At 43.1% G+C, this 19,403-nt stretch overlaps 1 protein-coding gene and 1 long non-coding RNA gene across 6 annotated transcripts in view; one reads left to right on the forward strand and one right to left on the reverse strand.

Annotated features, from left to right (window-relative positions):
- The window catches only part of GRID1 (glutamate ionotropic receptor delta type subunit 1), a 1,791,150-nt gene that overhangs the window by 204,256 nt on the left and 1,567,491 nt on the right, over nt 1-19,403 (reverse strand). The gene's annotated exons all lie outside the window — the stretch shown is intronic.
- LOC137536372 (uncharacterized) overlaps nt 10,740-19,403 on the forward strand; it is a 105,994-nt gene continuing 97,330 nt past the window's right edge. For both annotated transcript variants that reach the window (XR_011024555.1, XR_011024554.1), the window contains exons 1-2: nt 10,740-11,171; nt 12,328-12,357. This is a non-coding gene — a long non-coding RNA (uncharacterized lncRNA). The remainder of the gene's footprint in view (nt 11,172-12,327; nt 12,358-19,403) is intronic.

A 19,403-nucleotide genomic window follows, 5' to 3' on the forward strand; every position in this document is an offset into this window, starting at 1 on the left:
TTGGCACAGGTAACAATAGTGTATTATTTTCATAGATTCCCCCAAGTGGGAAGAGTTTTACTTACTTCGTTCTGAGTGTGGGAAATATAAAAAAAAAACGACGTGGGGTCCCCCCTCCCAGACCTCTTTAACCCCTTGTCCCCCATGCAGGCTGGGATAGCCAGAATGCGGAGCACCGGCCGCGTGGGGCTCCGCACCCTGACTATACCAGCCCGCATGGTCCATGGATTGGGGGGTCTCGGAAGGGGAGGGGCAGCCAAGCGTTCCCCTCCCCCTCCGAGCCCTTGTCCAATCCAAGGACAAGGGGCTCTTCTCCACCTCCGATGGGCGGTGGAGGTGGAGGCCGCGATTTCCTGGGTGGGGGGTTCATGGTGGAATCTGGGAGTCCCCTTTAAAAAGGGGTCCCCCAGATGCCCACCCCCCCCTCCCAGGAGAAATGAGTATAGAGGTACTTGTACCCCTTACCCATTTCCTTTAAGAGTTAAAAGTAAATAAACACACAAACACATAGAAAAAGTATTTTAATTGAACAAAAAACATAACCACGAAAAAAGTCCTTTAATATTCTTAATTAACCATTAATACTTACCTGTCCCTTTAAATAAATGATCCCACGCAATATCCTCGGAAATGTTCTATCAGTTACAATGTAACAAAGTTATTACAATGTAACAACTTTGTTACATTGTAACTACGCCGCACCCGACGCCACTCGCCGCTCAGCCGCCGCATACGCGTCCGTGCAGGACGTTAAGTCCCCGCAGCTCCCGCTGTCCACCCCGCCCACATCTGTCACCCACAAGTCACCCACATGTAGGTGACATGTGGGTGACATGTGGGAGAGGCGGGGAAGGCAGCGGAGCCGGCGGGGACTTAGCGTCCTGCACGGACCCGACAGAGCTCTGAGCTATATAGCTCAGAGCTCTCTAAAGCATCTTTGTATTTGGGCTCCAAGGAGCCCCATTGGTCCTTAGCAGACCAATGGGGTTCCTTCAAATCAGAAGGAACCCCATTGGTCTGCTAAGGACCAATGGGGCTCCTTGGAGCCCAAATACAAAGATGCTTTCGAGAGCTCTGAGCTATAGCTCAGAGCTCTGTCGGGTCCTGCAGCACAGACGCGGCGGCGGCGGCGGTGAATGACGTCGGGTGTGGCGTAGTTACAATGTAACAAAGTTGTTACATTGTAATAACTTTGTTACATTGTAACTGATAGAACATTTCCGAGGATATTGCGAGGGATCATTTATTTAAAGGGACAGGTAAGTATTAATGGTTAATTAAGAATATTAAAGGACTTTTTTCGTGGTTATGTTTTTTGTTCAATTAAAATACTTTTTCTATGTGTTTGTGTGTTTATTTACTTTTAACTCTTAAAGGAAATGGGTAAGGGGTACAAGTACCTCTATACTCATTTCTCCTGGGAGGGGGGGGTGGGCATCTGGGGGACCCCTTTTTAAAGGGGACTCCCAGATTCCACCATGAACCCCCCCCCAGGAAATCGCGGCCTCCACCTCCACCGCCCATCGGAGGTGGAGAAGAGCCCCTTGTCCTTGGATTGGACAAGGGCTCGGAGGGGGAGGGGAAAGCTTGGCTGCCCCTCCCCTTCCGAGACCCCCCAATCCATGGACCATGCGGGCTGGTATAGTCAGGGTGCGGAGCCCCACACGGCCGATGCTCCGCATTCTGGCTATCCCAGCCTGCATGGGGGACAAGGGGTTAAAGAGGTCTGGGAGGGGGGACCCCACGTCGTTTTTTTTTATATTTCCCACACTCAGAACGAAGTAAGTAAAACTCTTCCCACTTGGGGGAATCTATGAAAATAATACACTATTGTTACCTGTGCAAAAAAACTGACATTTTCCGCATTTAAAAGACATTTTTGCCCTTGAAACTTAAAAATCGATTTTCTCAAAAACTATAAGGTCTTTTTGAAAAAAATGTTTTTCCTCTTATTCCCACTGATCCCCTTAATATATTCTCCAAATTTGAGGCTCTTAGCATTTAAGGGGGCTTTGCTATTAACCGTTAAAGTCGGCGGGTTTTTAAATGTATACATTTTTACTTTGAAACTTTAACATCGATTTTCTCAAAAACTATAAGGTCTTTTTGAAAAAAAATTTTTTCCTCTTATTCCTCCTGATCTCCTTAATATATTCTCCAAATTTGAGGCTCTTAGCATTTAAGGGGGCTTTGCTATTAACCCTTAAAGTCGGCGGCTTTTTTATATTATACGGAGCGTTACGGTTTAACGTGAAATTACGGTAGCGTTTAATGCGAAATTACGGCATGAACGAAACGTGAAATTTCGCGTTGAAAATTACGCTTACGGTATTTTCAATTACGATTTTAATGGCAATTTCGCTACGCTAATTTCGCATCGTAATCGCAAATTTCGCATGCGTAATAAATTACGAAAATTTCAGCTCAACTCTAGGTGTCACAACTAGCTCCGCTGCACAGCCACATACTTCCTGCTTGCCATCGGTCACCAGGTTGACCCAATGTGCTGTATAAGTAATGCACCTGCCCTGACCGTGCTTTGCAGGCCAGTGGCGGTGCTAACAAAGCAAAGAGGGTCTGGAGTTCAGCAGGTGGACAGCCTGAGGGAAAAAAAGTTGCTCATGCGCCTGGTAGTTCTGGAGTAGATGGACCTATACCGGTGGCCCAGTGTAAGGAGCTCAATGAAGCAGCTGCCAGAGTGTGAGGGGTCCTGTGAGATCTTTGCTTCCCTCATCCTCAACCTTGCAGTGTGGATGAAACCAAGAGGTGGCAGGGCTGAGTCAATGATTTTTTCCACCACATTGATCACTTGTCCCTGGCTGTTGTGCTTGCATACAAAACAATAATGGATGAGCAGAGGATGGACTCTATTGTCACAATGTAAAATCTGGTGGTCAGCAGCTCACGTGGCATGCCACATTTCTTCAGTTGTCTCAGGAAGAACAACCTCTGCTGAGCCCTCTTCTGAATATTGGTAGTGTGCTGCACCCATTTTAGGTTGTTTGTAATGATCATGCTGAGAAACCGAACAGAAATACCCCAGAAATCCCTGACCTGCCAATGAGAACTGGGTGGTGTGTGGAAGGATGTTTACGGAAGTCAATGATCAGTTCAACAGTTTTGGTCATATTGAGAACAAGCTTATTATCCTTGCACCAGCCCCAGATTATCTCGATCTCGCTGCAGTAGGCCACCTCCCCATTGCTGTCGATGAGGCGAATGATAGTAGTGTCATCTGCAAACTGAATGACCTTTACGGAGTCCTCAGATAAGCTGCAGCTATTGGTATACAGGGAGAACAGGAGTGGGGATAGCACATACCCTTGCCTGTGTTGGTGGTACTTTCATGGTATAAGCAGCTACCGAGCTTGACCCTCTGGGTCCTGTTGGTTAGGAAGTGTTTAACCCATGCACCCAGAGTGGAGTCCACACCAAAATACTCAATGTTGTCTAGGAGGATGTTCAGGCAGATCTAGGAACAGGATTCTGATTTAGGTGTTCAGTCTGTCAAGTTGTTCCATAAATTATGCTAAGGTGAAATTAATGGCATCATCCACAGACCTGTTAGCCCTGTACGCAAATTGGTGTGGGTCAAGGAGGTTGTCGGTTGTGCGCTTCAGATAGCTGAGGACCAGCTGCTCAAAGGTCTTCATGATAATTCGAGGGAGGTCTACCGGTGTAAAGTTATTCAAGTCTGTGTTGCCCAGCTTTTTGGGGACTGGAATCATCATGGAATGCTTAAGACAGGATAGTACTCTCCCCTCTGTTAAGGACCTGTTGTATATTGAGGTGAGGATGGGGGCTAGCTGCTGTGCACAGGATCTCCATCAGTTTGGTGACACGCCATCTGGACCTGGGGCCTTCCTTGTGTTGAGCTTGCGGAGGAGATGTAAAACGTCTGCTTGCTGAAATACTAACGGCTCAGAGGCAGCGTGACCTTTTGTGGAGACTGGCAGGAGAAGAGTAGTCGGTTTTGTGGGCTCCTGGGTGGGTTGCTTGGATTGAAGATCAAATCTACAGTAGAAAGTGTTTAGCTCCTCGGCCAGTTGGGTGCTTGGGGCTGTGTACTGGGGAGGAGCTTTGAAGTCTGTGGCTGCCCTAAGGCCTTTCCATACCTCCTGTGGGTTGTTGGACTGGAGGCTGAGTCTCAGCTTCTCAGAGTAAGCCCCAGTTCTCAGTAAAATATCTTGTTAAGCCCCAAAAGATGCAACACAAAGTTTGACATTACATTTCTTACCTACATTTTTGTACTTGCTAAGTTCTGATAATGTATTTTGTAGATAAAATGAATACATAGATCCTGTGACAAAATTAGCAGTAAAGTTTATTGAATCAAGGTCTAGCTGTCAATAATAGTTTGGAGGTGTGTGATGCAGTTCCCCGACCCCAATCCAGCCCTCTCTACCCCACTCCACACATTTAAAGCATATAAAAGTTCAGCATTTATTACTTACTTTTCATCTCAAACTCTAAAATACTAGGGCCCCAGGTTCCCTTGCAGCAGTCATATAGCAAATGTGGCCATCAACTCACACATATGGCCACCATAACACTCTTCTTAGATATGTATAGATCATGGCTCTTCCCTCATATGGCCAGTTGGCACTCTATGGTATCAAAGCATGCTGCCAGGGGAGAGAAATCAGGCAGTGGGAAAGCAGGGCAAAAGGAAAGGAACTGTAGAGCATACCAAGAAAGGTAGTTATAGCAATTGCTTCTCTCTACTGTGCTGCATGGTTATCTTTGGAAGCTATTGACAAGCTTTGGAGAATAGTCCTGTACCAATCAGATCGATATTAAGAGATCTCACCTCAACTGGTACCTCCTACAGCTGCAGGGGCTATTACCCTAGTAGTTGTGTCTCTGCTTGATAATTGTATTTCTTCAGATATACTCTATTACCATAGGTTTCAACTGTAAATGTGATTAATGGTATGCTGGCCTATAAACTTGCATACATTTGTCAATTATATGCAATTATTTGTATGTAATCCTTATTGCTAACATGGTGTACCACTTAATTTATTTTCCCTCTTTGGGGGCATTTGTTTTTGGGATATTCTTTTTTTGTTTGTTTGTTTTTTTCTTTTGTTTTCTATTTTTAGCAAATTGTGCCTGTTTTATTTTTTATTTTTTAAAGCTGTAAACTGAGTTTGTGCATCAAGCTACCTGCATTCCTATTTTTAATGCTTACTTACTGTATTTCCTCTTTACATATTTCCTAGTTCCTTGTTTTACTGTCCATTGCTTGGAAGTGCTTTGCACCTGGAAACAGCTTGATTCACCATCTCAGATTCATTACTTACACTTGCTCAAAGCACTGAAGAGAAAAAGTAAGCTAGGAGGACTTCAGCTGTAGTGAGTCCAGTACACATGGTTCCACACTAAGTGGTTCGCTTGCTGAGTTTTATAGCCCTTCATACTTGATCTCAGTATGGGCCCTGATTGAACTGTTCTCCTGAGCTTTCTTTCTCAGGAGGTATTTTCATTTCATCTACAAAGTAAATTTTCAGAACCCAGCAAGTGAAAAACTACTAAAATGCAGGTAAATAAATTAAGATCAAGCTTAAGTTTATTGGAAATGACTTATTTCAAGTATGGTTCTAAAAGTTATTTTATACATTATTCTGTTCAAAAAAATTAGGAGTAAATTGTATTGAATCAACAAAGTACTTATTATTTTGATATCATACATTGGCAAAGTAATAGGAGATGCAGCAGTTGCAGTTGCACCAGATCCCCTGAACCTTAGGGACCCTACATGGGACATCCTCCAGTGGCTGCATTAGCTCCTAACGTATGCTTCATATACTAGTAATCCTAAACAAACCAGAATTGTTCTGTCCTTATGTAGCTATTGTCTTATGGTGCGTACACACGCACTACGGCCGCCAAGGACTGGTCCGCTGAGCGGATCGTTCAGGAAAAGCCTCATCAGTCCACTGACAGTGCGTACACATGCACTGCAGTCTGCTGAAAGTCCGCCCAGCGGGAGGGTCTGACGGACCCATCGTTGGCGGCCGTAGTGTGTGTGTACGCACCTTTAGAGAGTGTAAGGCTAAGCTGGCCACTAACTGTCCAATTTCTAGCGAAAAATCGTTCGAGCGATCAGAAATTCTGATCGGATTGGTTGTAAATAATCTCCATTGATGGACACAATCGATTATGAACGAGTGAAAAAAATGTCGCCCGAATGAATTTTCGTCGAACGAAAATTTGGATTTTCTTGGTGGTCGTGATAGATAGGAAGAAATGATTGGTTAGTTGATGGTGTAGTGAACGATTTTTTGTCCGATCAGAATTTCTGATCGCTCGAACGATTTTTCGCTAGAAATTGGACCGTTAGTGGCCAGCTTTAGGGATGGTCAATAAGATGCAAATAATTCCATCTTGAACTTTGTACACAATTTTACGCAGCTTCTTCAGCAACCACATAGTTCCACATATAGTTGTTAAAGAGATTCACTGCTCTGTGTTCTGTGTTTTTTTAGTCATATCAAAGTGACTAATTAATTCCTAGCAGCAACTGTGAATAGACTGCAGGAGTTCTGCTGAGGCAGCTCCCTCCATACAGTAAATATTGAGGCTTAACTGTCAGTGCTTCCTTCAAAAATAAAACCAAGTTAAAACTTTAGAGTTTTATTGGGATTTCCATTTTTTTTTGTAATGAAGATATATATTTTCATATAGGTTATCATGTTGTGGCTAATCTTTTAGACAAAAGAGGAAGTTCTCAGTTTAGTTCCACTTTTAGCAACTGACATCACTTAACACCTACTGTTTGACTGCCAAATCATTCAAACTGCTAGGATTTTTTCCTTACATGGCTTGGTAGAAACAGATCTTTAAAACCTGACTTTTGTGACTTTATTGTGCTAAAGTTATTTTTCCTGCCCAATGCTGGTTCTATCAATAATTGAATAACATCCCAAATTGCTTGAAGCTAGTCTAGTTTCAATCCAACAGACCTTTAATACAACAAATCATATGGTTCTAGATCTTCCTCATCTGTGTGACGAGAAAATAACACTAGATTTTATAATACACACCACTACAGATATAAAAAAGACAGATAAAAAGCACACAATATAGTTTTGCTTTCAGCCAGGATTAAAAGAAAAAAACAAAACAAAAACAAATAGACCTATATCATTACTAATTCAGAATTTGGTTGGAATTTTGTAACACCGATCCATCAGACAGCCAGATGGTAATGCATGACATACGAGTCCATAAAATGTGTTTCCACTACTCCAGCATCCAACTATGTGCTTTACAGCACTGCAGCTCATGCTTATCAATAGTCATGCTTATAATAGACTATGGTGTTGATGCCAACTATAAAAATCCAGGTAATAAGGCTCATAACAAAGACTCCTTATGCTGTCATTGCTGCTAAAAATAGTCTGGAACTTGTGTGGGTGTTGCAAACAAATACAGACAATTTCTACACATAAAAAGCTTTTAGCATTTGAACAGAGTCTGTCGCATAATTTGGCTATTGTTGTTCCCAGACATTCACCTGCTCCATAACAAAGCTAACAAGTGATTATAGCAGGATTATCGTACGACAGAAAAGTAATGCATTTATTTAACAGAATGTGAGAACCAGACAATACCACAGTAAATCTCTCTAGTTTACTAGTGCTGAAAAAAAAAAACTATTATGAATCTCACTGTATGATTTATTTTAATTATATGGTAATGGAGGTGACTGTCATAGCCAAAACTAGTAATTATAAGATGTATCTGCATATGTTTGGACTCAAGTAGAATGTTAAGTGCACCATTCATCTGGGTGCAGTATTTGGCTACTGCACTAACGTCATCTGCAGCACAATGTCTGTGCTAAAATAAGGTGAAGTAGATGCATTGACCATCCCTATTGGCGGATAGTGGTGACACTGAAAATTACAAGTTGCTATGTAACTGAAAGCCATCAGAGCTGAAGACAATCAATAAATTGGACTCCAGCTGTACAGCCAAAACAGCACTACTCTGAAGTTAGGCAGAAATTCATTGGCTTTGGTAGCGGGGTTATCTTAAAAACAAAGACCTTGAAAGATAAGAATCCATTATTGTGATTGGTTAGTGTGAAGCATCAGTTAGGAGGGTGATGTTTTGGGTTAGGAGAGATTCAAAGTTAGAGATAGGGTTAGAGAAGGTTAGCAAGATCAATTAAGCTTTCTTCAGACTTAGCTGGGAGAGAGATATTGCCAGTGGTAGAATTTTTGTAGTTTTACAGATATTCTACTATCTCCTGCTGTCAATAGCATAATATCTCCTGCTGTCAATAGTAGAATATCAGTGGTGTGTATGTTATCGATATTCCACCATCAGCCTAACTTATCCTAGCCTCAGACTAAACTTCCCTGCATCAATGTAAACACTAACCTCTCTCCATCTATGCCAAACACTAACCTCTCTCCATCTATGCTTAACACTAACCTTCCCCATCTAACAATGACACTGCCGCTATCATAAACTGCTAACCAGTGTACCCTTTGCTACTATTGTCGCTCTCCATACGGCAACGGAGTTCAGCTACACGAGTATTGCAGTAGTGCAGTGATGTGCAGGGATCCACTCTGGAGTACTGAGTGCTTGCAATAATTCTTCAAGATCCGCACCATCAAAAATACATCTTTACATTTTGGATATCCACCTTTGACCCACACTGTTTATCATGTTTTAACTTTATACCAATAAAGATGTATTTTTAATAGTACGGATCTTGAAGTAGGATGTTGTCTGACCTGTGTTACTGAGTTGACAGTATGTTTATGATTTCAGTTTTGGCATATATTGTTGTCCTATAATCCTATATTATAACTAGATCGAAACTGACCCCAAGAACACAATTGTCATAATTTTCACCCCATTGTTTTATAATTTAGTGAAAATGTTTATTTTTGTATTATTTTGTTTAAATAGAGGTTCCTGACATAGTCAAAAAACCTTGTTCCAATAAAGAAATAAATGTGTTATTTATATTGATTTAGGATTCATTTAAAACCTAAAAACGGGTCATATTCGCGGAAAAGCCGCCGCGAGTGCTGCTGATTCTGCGTCCAGTGCGGCGGTTTGCACGCAGCAGCGTGCAGCTGTTGTGGCTGAGCCTGTTAGTTCACACAGGTTTAGAGCTACGCGCGCACGTGCGTGCCAGAAGTCAGGACCTTTATGCCAGCAGGAGATGTGTCAGCTGATCAGGATGATCAGCTGATTCCTACTGGACTCCTGATTGGCTGAGTGGTTCGGGCGGGGCGGCAGAGTCCTGCAACTATATATAGAACTTGCTTGTCAGTTGCTGGTTGTCTGCCGTTGTGATCACTACGTGGAAGCACTCAGACCTTTAGTCAGATCCTACAGTGTGTTAGAACCAGGTGGACCTGTGAATTCACACTTAGCCAGTTTACTAGTACTGTTAATCTGTGTATTTATTCAGACTAGTTCCAGGGTGCTGAGACCAAGGACCTCGCACTCAGACTAGGCATTGTTTGATATCTGTTATGACTTATTGCTTTTCTGACTACTCCTCTGTCTTCTGATTCGGTACCTCGCATATCTGATATACCGTTGCCAGACCCTGCTTGCCTTGGATACCGGGTCAGCCTTCTGTCTTTGTACTTTATCTGTCAGTGTGTTGCCGACCAGGCGTGCCCGACCTCGAGAGCTATCTCTCCCCTTAAGAGATAGTCTCCAGACCAGATAGTGACATCCACCTTCGGGTGTCACTCACTCCCTGGTCCTTCCTACCTCCAGCCTGACTCCTCCCCTTGGAGAGCCTCAGGCTGCTGAAAGGTTCCTGTGCCTTCCCGAGCAGTATTCCAGCACTGCTGGTGCATTGCTCAAAGTATTACTGTTACACCAAACACTCACATACCTATAGGTGTCCAGAGGTTAGCAATATATCTGTATTATCGGTGATGCTGCAGATCATCAATAATCAGGTATATATCTGCATTTTTGGTGATACTGCAGATCATCATTAATCAGATTCTCTCTGCGTGCTGACACCAATCATTACACAGCTCTTTTAAGTGTACACACATGCACACCATATGTAGCACAGTGATTTTTAGGCATATGAAGTTTCACCACATATCCAGTCTGCAGGTTTGCAAGAGGGTCATACCAACATACAGGAGCTGCAGAAATGTACACTTGTTGAATATAGTTTAATTTGTTCAAAAGCTGTTAACAGAGTGTCAGGACAGGCAAAATAAACCTCTTTAATTGTGTCATTAGCTAAAACTGAAGAAAGTGTTAACAGGCTGAATCTTAGCAATGGACTCTTCCAGAAAGCCCCCTGTGTATTCCACCTGTTGGTTTGGTCTCCTCAGTGCAAAGATTGACTGTGGAAGAGGTAGGATCTCTGTCTGTGTTCTCTGAAGCTAAAGTTAATCTATCTGCTGTAAAAAGTTATGATCTATATCCATACTAGTTCTGTAGAATGTAAAGAGTTACATGTGTGCTTTTTAGCAGCCTGTAGGCCCTGCAGCACATGCTAGGCTGATTAGATGATGTAAGTTAGGGAGCCATGTGCTCTTCCTGAGATGGCTGCTGTATATAAGACATGCAGTGTTTCACATCACCCTGCTGCAAAATCTCTGTACAATGTTCTTTATTGTTCATTTTCATGTATGCTTTATATATATATATATATATATATATACATATATATATATATATATATATATATATATATATATATATATCCTGTGACATGTATGTGGGAATGTAATATAATAACTGCCTGTTATGATATAGGTGGGCTGGTGGCCTGGCAGTATCCCAGATAGTAGCAGTGTTTCCCTATTGTCTTACAGGTATGTTGCTGTTATGTTCATATATTATTGTTCTATGTAAAATCCACTATACGATCACTGTTTTATGATATTTTATGAGTGCAAAGATTGACTGTGGAAGAGGTGGGCTGGTGGCCTGGCAGTATCCCAGATAGTGGCAGTGTTTCCCTATTGTCTTACAGGCTCCAGCCAAGTGCACTCCACCTCAATAAAGCTTTAAAACACAGAAGGCCTGAGTGTCATCCCTTTCAGTCCACTTGGAGTTTATGCTGGAGGAGCTGGTGGCCGAGTGAGTGTGAAAGCTGGAAGTGTCGCAGATGGTGTAACAAAGAGAGGGCTACACATAGTTCATTCTTATTTCAGGTAAAGCTAGTTCAAAGGTCCAATAACTGCTTTCAAATAATCAGATGCCTCTCTGTCCAGCACAATGCTTTCCCTCTCCAGTTGTGTCAGAGGCAAAGTATGTGTCTCTTTAACACCAAAGTTTAACATGATCTTTCTTATTCTTGCTCTCATTTTTTCTGCAGAAGGACAAATGATTATTTTCTTGACATTGACGTTTGTGTTAAATAACACAGCTAAGTCAAACACTCCTTTGACCTTAAAAAGTTAAGCATTATTTACGTGATCTCTAATAAGGGTCATGCAGTCTCTACCGTTTCTTAAAGTCAGAAAATGTCATATCCTTGGTTTGACAAACTGCACATTCCATCTTTTCGAAAAGAGCATTTTTTTCCTCCCATTTTCTAATTATATAAAGTTTACACATTCGACCACTATGCTAAAACTAATGCCACAGCTGCCAAAGGCATTGTAAGGTAGCAAACAAAAATATAGTGATGAAATTAAGTTTTATTTTCGGAAGTTTTATTTTCTAGGTATCAACTAGATAGCAAGGAGTCAAATTTACTAAGGTGAGAGACTGTACATTGTATTTCCTTTGGCATAGTTAAACCAAAGTTGCCTAAGCAAAGGATGAGTGGCAGCAGTATAAAAAAAACACACATACTACTAAATGTTTCTATATATTTGCAGACATGCTTAACTGCTATTACTGAAATGAATTGGAAATTAGTGCATACAGTATTTGTGTTTCCCTATACATTCTTTGCCTGAGAGGTGAACACATTCCAACACATCTATTTAAGAGGTTGATAGAACAAAAAAGGTAACGGAAAGGCGAAGGTACCTTGCCTGTAGGGATGATCAATGAGATGCAAATTGTTCTGAAGTTATGCACATTTTTATGCAAATATATGCAGTTTGAAAAAGGACCAATCAATTTAAACCTGGGTTTAAATTGATTGGTTCATTTTCAAACGGCATACATTTGCAGAGCAATTTGCATAAATTTGCATCAATTCAGAACAATTTGCATATTTGTGATCATGCCTACTTGCCTGCTGAGAGCTGGCATAAGTTGCTCCTGTTAATTGCCCGAGGAAGCAGGTGAAATACCTGCAAAATGCTTTGCACTGTTTGTGTAATATACAATAAAGTTGTTGTTGTTTTTTACCAGATACAGACAATTTGAGTCTTCAATGGGGAGGTAAGTCCACAACTACTTCCCATTTTAAACTGTTTTTAGTGTATTTTATTCTTCCTGGCACCTGTGTTTCATTATCAACTACAAGCTGTCCATGCCTGGTGGAGGGGTGTTACCCCCTAATTTTCAGACCTACAGAGAGCAACTTCTTAACCTGAGTGGGGTCAGGTCTAATCAGAGCCGGGACAAGGTCCTCCAGCACCCAAGACTGAGACACCAAAGTGCGCCCCTCCATCCCTCCACCCCAGCCGTCACACACTGATTGCTATTAGACTAAGAGGCACCCCAGGGCCCCCAACACCTTAATCTCTAGTTATCTGGCTTGTAGTCACTTCCATGTATCTCCTTTTCTTATTTCTTTCTGCTTCAAACACAATTAGGAATGACAGCTGAATGAATTGTGCGCCCCCTCCTACACTGCGCCCTGAGGCTGGAGCCTCTCCAGCCTATGCCTCGGCCCGGCCCTGGGTCTAATCTCCCCACCCATCCATATATGGGTTGCCTTGGAGGTAATCCATCTTTGTGAGTATTTTTCACCTCCAATTTGTTCTCACCCACCTTAGCTGTAATATACTACATCACTGTGGGCTCTCGATCTCTCTTTTTATTTATTAAAGAGGAACTGTAGTGAAAATAACATAGTAGTAGAAGCAGAGTATTGTACCATACTAGCCATCAGTATAAGCAAGAAGTTGTGTATCAAGATGATACTATATATTGGTAAGAAGAGTAAGCTTTTCACTGATAAGCTGTGTGATCTTATTTATTATTTATTTATTGTATTTATAATGCGCCAACACATTATGCAGCGCTGATATGAACACTTGGAGGACCTGGCGCTCGATGGCTGGAGGATGCAGTGTCCCTGAAAACCAGCCGCTGTATTAAATATATAAAAACAGTTCCTGCAAGCAGCATAGGTATAAGGGAAATACCTCCTGCTGCTACATGAAGTCCTCCGTGGGCATAAGTTCCGTGCTATGTGCATAAACACCGCTCGCGCGGATGTACTGGATCTGACTGAGGACGCCGAGTCTCTCTACCTGAAGTTATGTTGCACACTCTGCGCTCTACGTTCCAAAGGATATGCAAGATGCTGTGGCTCAATTCCTGTATACAGAAGCACAGAGGGGACACACCATAGTGCAGACTGTGCCTAGTGTTGGACAGACCCCACAACAATTGTACTTACTGGCAAATGCATGTTTATTAACATATCAAAGATTAAAATCCCAGATTTCGGCCAGCAGCCTTCCTCAGGGGAAGGTCCTCCAAGTGTTTATATTGACTCTGAACTGTTTGGGGTTTAAGGACTGACCCTGAGATTTCTGACCTAGGCTGCTTTTTTTTTTCACCAGTACGCCCACTGCTCTCTTTTTATTTATATTACGCAGCGATGGACATTATTTTAGGTTACAGATAATATTTAGGGGGGACATACAGCAATATGACAATAAAGGAATACAAGAAAACCAGATCACACAGCACAGTATTAGTACAAGGTAATGCTTAGTCAGTCACTGGATGGAAGCATGGATATTAGGCAAATTAGGTTCACTCAGATGCATAGCATGGGTGCACAGTAATGGAGGTGCATGATCAGGTAGCACACAAAAGGAGGAGGACCCTGCCCAAAGGCTTACAATCTAACGATCTAATATCTTGTCTAATAAGCTGCCTGTTCTAACATCTTATCAGCACTGATTCTGAAGAAGGCTTATTAGCGGAAAAGCTAATTCTTTTTGTTTCACGTTAACCAACAAAAAAAGTATCATCTTGAATCAAAACTTCTTGAAAAAAACATAATGAAAAAAAAAATGCTTATTTTTTTTGAGGATGAGAGCATTCTGCATATCTAATCAGCCTAAGCCAAGCAGCACTAGGAGGGTGGGGTTACATACTAATATACAGCAATATATAGATATATGAAGTATTTCTAATGCTGAAAAATTTGCAGTAACTACGCAGTATGATGTTAGGTGATCACATTTCTGACAACACTTAGCAAGAGGAACTTGTGGAACTTAGAGAGAAATAAATAAATCAATACATACCCCCCCCCCCCCCCCAAAAAAAAAGGAAATTTACATACACATGAGTACATTATTTAAAACCAGTGGCGTTCCTACTGTAGTGCGCAGGGGGGTGTGGCGCACCGGGTGACAGACAGCCAGGGGGGTGTCGCCACGACCCCCCACAGCAGCAGAGCAGGAGGGGGAAGCAGCGCTAGAAGGAGGAGCAGTGGGGGCAGCGGTGGGGAGGGGGGAAATATCCCCCCCCTCACCTGGGACCCCTCCTTCTGCCTCTCTCCCCCTCCATTTAGCAGTGGCAAGTGCGGGCTCGGCGGCGGGGAGACAAGCGGAGAATTACTCACCACTTCCACGTTTCAAGCGCTGGCAGCGTCATGTCGTCACAGATCTCCGCCTTCAAAGCCGCCCACTGTGCTTCCTGATAAGCGGAAGCGGAACAAGCATGCAGCAGAACAGGTGTTTCTGATATTATTGTCAGATCTGACAAGATTTGCTGCATGCTTGTTTCTGGTGTTATTCAGACACTACTGCAGCCAAATAGATCAGCAGGGCTGCCAGACAAGTGGTATTGTTTAAGAAGAAATAAATATGGCAGCCTCCATATTCTTCTCACTTCAGTTGTCTTTTAACCTTCTGACTGTTACGCCACTCAGGAGATTTTGTTACTTTGTGCCCCAGGATGAGTTAATTTGCTGCAATGGCTGAAAAACCTTTAGCTAGCACCAGGCTAGCTAGTACAAGTGTCTGGCACCCCAGATCCAGCCAGTTTATACATTACCCAGCCTGGCTCTAGCGATCGGTGCAGCCTCCCCGGAGAGCTCCAGTCTTCCCTATGGGGAGAATCACACATGACGATGACATCGCCGACGTCATGATGTCATGTGCAAACTCAATCCTCCCCATAGAGACACCAAAGCTGTGCAGGGAGGCTGTGCAATTGCTGGATCCAGGCTGGATAATGTATAAAAGGGGGGATCGCAGGGGATTGGGGGTTGCTGGACACTTGTACTAGCTAGCCTAGTACTAACTAAAGGTGTTTCAGCCATTGCAGCAAATTAATTCACTCCTGAAGACAAAGAGAACCTGAAGCTAGAGGTATCTAAACGCTCCGATATTTTTTTCCTTTTAAACTATTCCATTTGTCCTGCGAATCATTCTGACATCAGAAGTTTAAGAATCACACACCTTAACCACTTGCCGACCGCACGCTTATACCGTGCGTCGGCAAAGTGGCAGCTGCAGGACCAGCGACGCAGTTCTGCGTCGCCGGCTGCAGGCTAATTAATCAGGAAGCAGCCATTTGCTCGAGCGGCTGCTTCCTGTCAATTCACGGCGGGGGGCTCCGTGAATAGCCTGCGGGCCGCCGATCGCGGCTCGCAGGCTAAATGTAAACACAAGCGGAAATAATCCGCTTTGTTTACATTGTAGGGCGCTGCTGCGCAGCAGCGCCGTAAGGCAGATCGGCGATCCCCGGCCAATCAGCGGCAGGGGATTGCCGCCATGTGACAGGGGACAGCCTGTCACTGGCTGCACAGGACGGATAGCGTCCTGTGCAGCCCAGATCACCAGGGGGGCCAGGTAGGAGAGGGAGGGGGGGATTTTGCCGCTGAGGGGGGCTTTGAGGTGCCCCCCCCCCCGCAATACCCGGCAGGCAGGAACGATCAGACCCCCCCAGCACATCATCCCCCTAGTGGGGAAAAAAGGGGGGCGATCTGGTCGCTCTGTCTGCACCCTGATCTGTGCTGGGGGCTGCAGAGCCCACCCAGCACAGATCAGCTAAAACAGCGCAGGTCCTTAAGGGGGGGTAAAGGGTGGGTCCTCAAGTGGTTAAACATTCATGCACCTGATCTTGTCAGATTGTTATCAGAAACACCTGATTTGGATACTTGTTCAGGGTCTATTGCTAAATGTATTATGCAGCAGAACAACCAACTATGGTGGCTTCCATATCCTTCTCACCTGAGTCTCCCTTTAACTGTGCTTTTAAACAACTTGGACATTTGAAGAAAATAATTTGAAGCTTTAGGCAATTAGATAATTAGCTTGAATTAGAGAATTCTCTAAAGTGTATGTCAACTTATGACATCACCTGCAAATAAATGTTATTTTTAACTTCCTTGCTAATTTAACAAGTCAGCCTGGTATTTTGCAATACTGGAAGTAGGCAATTGAAAATGGAGGGTTAGGTTAAATCAGTCTTCATGCCTCTGCTCAACCTTAAAGTGGACCTGAACACAGAACTTCCTCTCTGCTCTAAAAATATTTAACAGCATAATATTATTTAACAAAAAACATTTCTTTGCTACAGCTGATACAAATCCTGCAATAAATCTGCACTACTTCTACTTTCATAGAAGCAGACATATTCTCATCGTATGCTTTTAAAAGAGCGTATCTTGTATAATTGTTATCTGTTTTTAACTAGTAACCACTAGGAATTGGGTTCTGTTCAATTATAAGTGATTATCACATTTTTTTTTTCTGAATTCAGAATGGTGGAAATCTATTGGATGTTGCACCAAAATTGCTTAGCTGCATAGAAACATAATAGTTGACCAAAAAAATCCTATGTCCAACTGCTTATGTACCATTTCTGGAAAGTAAAGACAGTCCTTTGCAGAGACGTTTTGATAAGAGAACCAAAAACAATATACTTGTTGTGCGTGTATTAATGATAAAGTCATCTCAAGATTAGACATTAAAAATAATATTAAAAAAATAAATCAGGAGTATGTTATTGGTCCTTCACCAAGTACCAAGGAAAGGCTGGTGGGCAAAATATTCTGTTTTTAGCTAAAATGAATTTGGTATTCCAAAAGAATCCTCTGCCAGACTGAGTTCACTATAAGGATCACGTTGTGGACAACTATGATGGATTGATGCAAGATAACGAGGCTGGAGTCCAGAGCAGTGGACTAAGAAAAAACAGGAACTCAATTTGGACAGAATAATGGATGGCATGTGTTTATATGATGACTTATTGAGCCAACAAGACTGAGCTGTTCCTGCACAGCAGGAGCTTGATCCTATGGAAATAAAAATGCTATATCACTTTCTATTTTATGGAACTTTTTTTTTTTTTTGCAGGAATAAGAAAGTAACTTAGCATCTGTTTAGGATATTGCAAGGCATTATTATAATTCAATAAACTTTTCCCAATGATGCAAGACTTCATAGATAGAGATGGCCTGAACCTCTGATTTCCGTTTCGCGAACCGGGTTCGCGAACTTCCGCAAAAGTTCGGTTCACACGAACTTCCGCAAACCGCAATAGACTTCAATGGGGAGGCGAAATTTGAAAACTAGAAACATTTATGCTGGCCACAAAAGTGATGGAAAAGATGTTTCAAGGGGTCTAACATCTGAGTTTTTGCATGGATGAGTGGGATAGATGCCAAAAGTCCCGGGAAAAAAAAATCTGGATTTGATGCAAAGCAGCGTTTTATGGGCAGAAATCACATTGCATGCTAAACTGGAGGCCTAAAGTGCTTTAAAACATCTTGCATGTGTATACATCAATCAGGGAGTGTAATTAGAGTACTGCTTCACACTGACACACCAAACTCACTGTGTAATGCACCGCAAACAGCTCTTTGTGTAGAGACGGCCGTGTTGGACTGGTGCGCACCATTGCGAGATTGCTCTTCCTCACTTAGTGATGTCAGGTAATGTCTGACTGACTTATCAACTTTGAATGGTTCTTTATCTACCATTGTTAAAGCTATCTTTTTTAAAATACTTGTTTTGCTTGCTGTTCAGTACCTGCAATGAGAATCTTATATGGAGGGCAAGTCTGCCATTGTGAGTGACCACTTGTAATGGCCGGGGAATCCTGGTTCGATTCCGGTCCAGAGTGGGAGTCTAAGAAACGGCTACCACCACCACACATCCAGCAAGGCAGCAGGCATGGCATGCACGTCCCGAAGGTAATGACCAAAAGGAGGACTTTTGAGGCTCTGCTGTAGATGACACTGATAGACTTTACTACCTGTAATGGGAATCTGTTATGGAGGGCAAGTCTGACATCCATTCAAGTGAAAGGTATGCACTGACTGCCAGGTATAATACAATGTGCAGTCAAAGATGCAGTAAAAGGTATGCAGTGACTGCAAACAGCTGTTTGTGTAGTGACGGCCATGCTGGACTGGTGTGCACCATGACGAAAGTGCAGGTGATTGCGGCTTTCCAGCCCATATAGTCGCCGGGCTGAGGTAGCTGAATGACAGAACAGTGACTGTCCAGCTGATCGAATTTGGTCTTTACACAATGAAGCAACGTCCTTATTATCTTTGGTGTGCCACCCCCCAGACACTTGTATAGGTGGCGACCATTGCTTCATTGTGATACGCAAGCCCCTTCACCGCGGCAAGGTAGTGATCATGAAGGGGAATGGGCATATGTACATGCCTTTTGTTTTGTTGTTGCAGCTGCAGTGCAGCCAGAAAAATTAGGCAGGCATGTACACACACCAGAAAAATGATTATAGTGGCCGCTGCTAGCAGCGGCCTTAAAAATTCAGGAATCCACCTGGAGTCCTGGACCCTGTTGGTTGTGGCGGAGAAGGCAGTCAAGCGGCCTGTGGGCAGAGGTGCTGTGTGGGGAGCGACTTAGTCTTGGTGCTGACAGCCAGTCACACAGCGTGCAGGCAGAGATGCTGTGTATGGGGACTGACTTAGTCTTCAGGTGGGCAGTAGCCCTTCAGGATCAATGCCTCATTCATTTTGATAAAGGTGAGGTACTGAACACTTTTGTGACTTAGGCGACTTCTGTTCCCAGTGACAATGCCTCCAGCTGTGCTGAAGGTCCTTTCTGACAGGATGCTTGAGGCAGGGCAAGACAGAAGTTGGATGGCAAATTGTGACAGCTCTGACCCTAGGTCAAGCCTGCGCACCCAGTAGTCCAAGGGTTCATCGCTGCTCACAGTGTCTACATCCACACTAAAGGCAAGGTAGTCGGCTACCTGCCGGTCTAGGCGTTGGTGGAGGGTGAATCCGAAAGCACTGGAGAGGAGGTTGCAGC

Source organism: Hyperolius riggenbachi, chromosome 10 (genome assembly GCF_040937935.1).
Source record: "Hyperolius riggenbachi isolate aHypRig1 chromosome 10, aHypRig1.pri, whole genome shotgun sequence".
Taxonomy (NCBI): Eukaryota; Metazoa; Chordata; class Amphibia; order Anura; family Hyperoliidae; genus Hyperolius; species Hyperolius riggenbachi.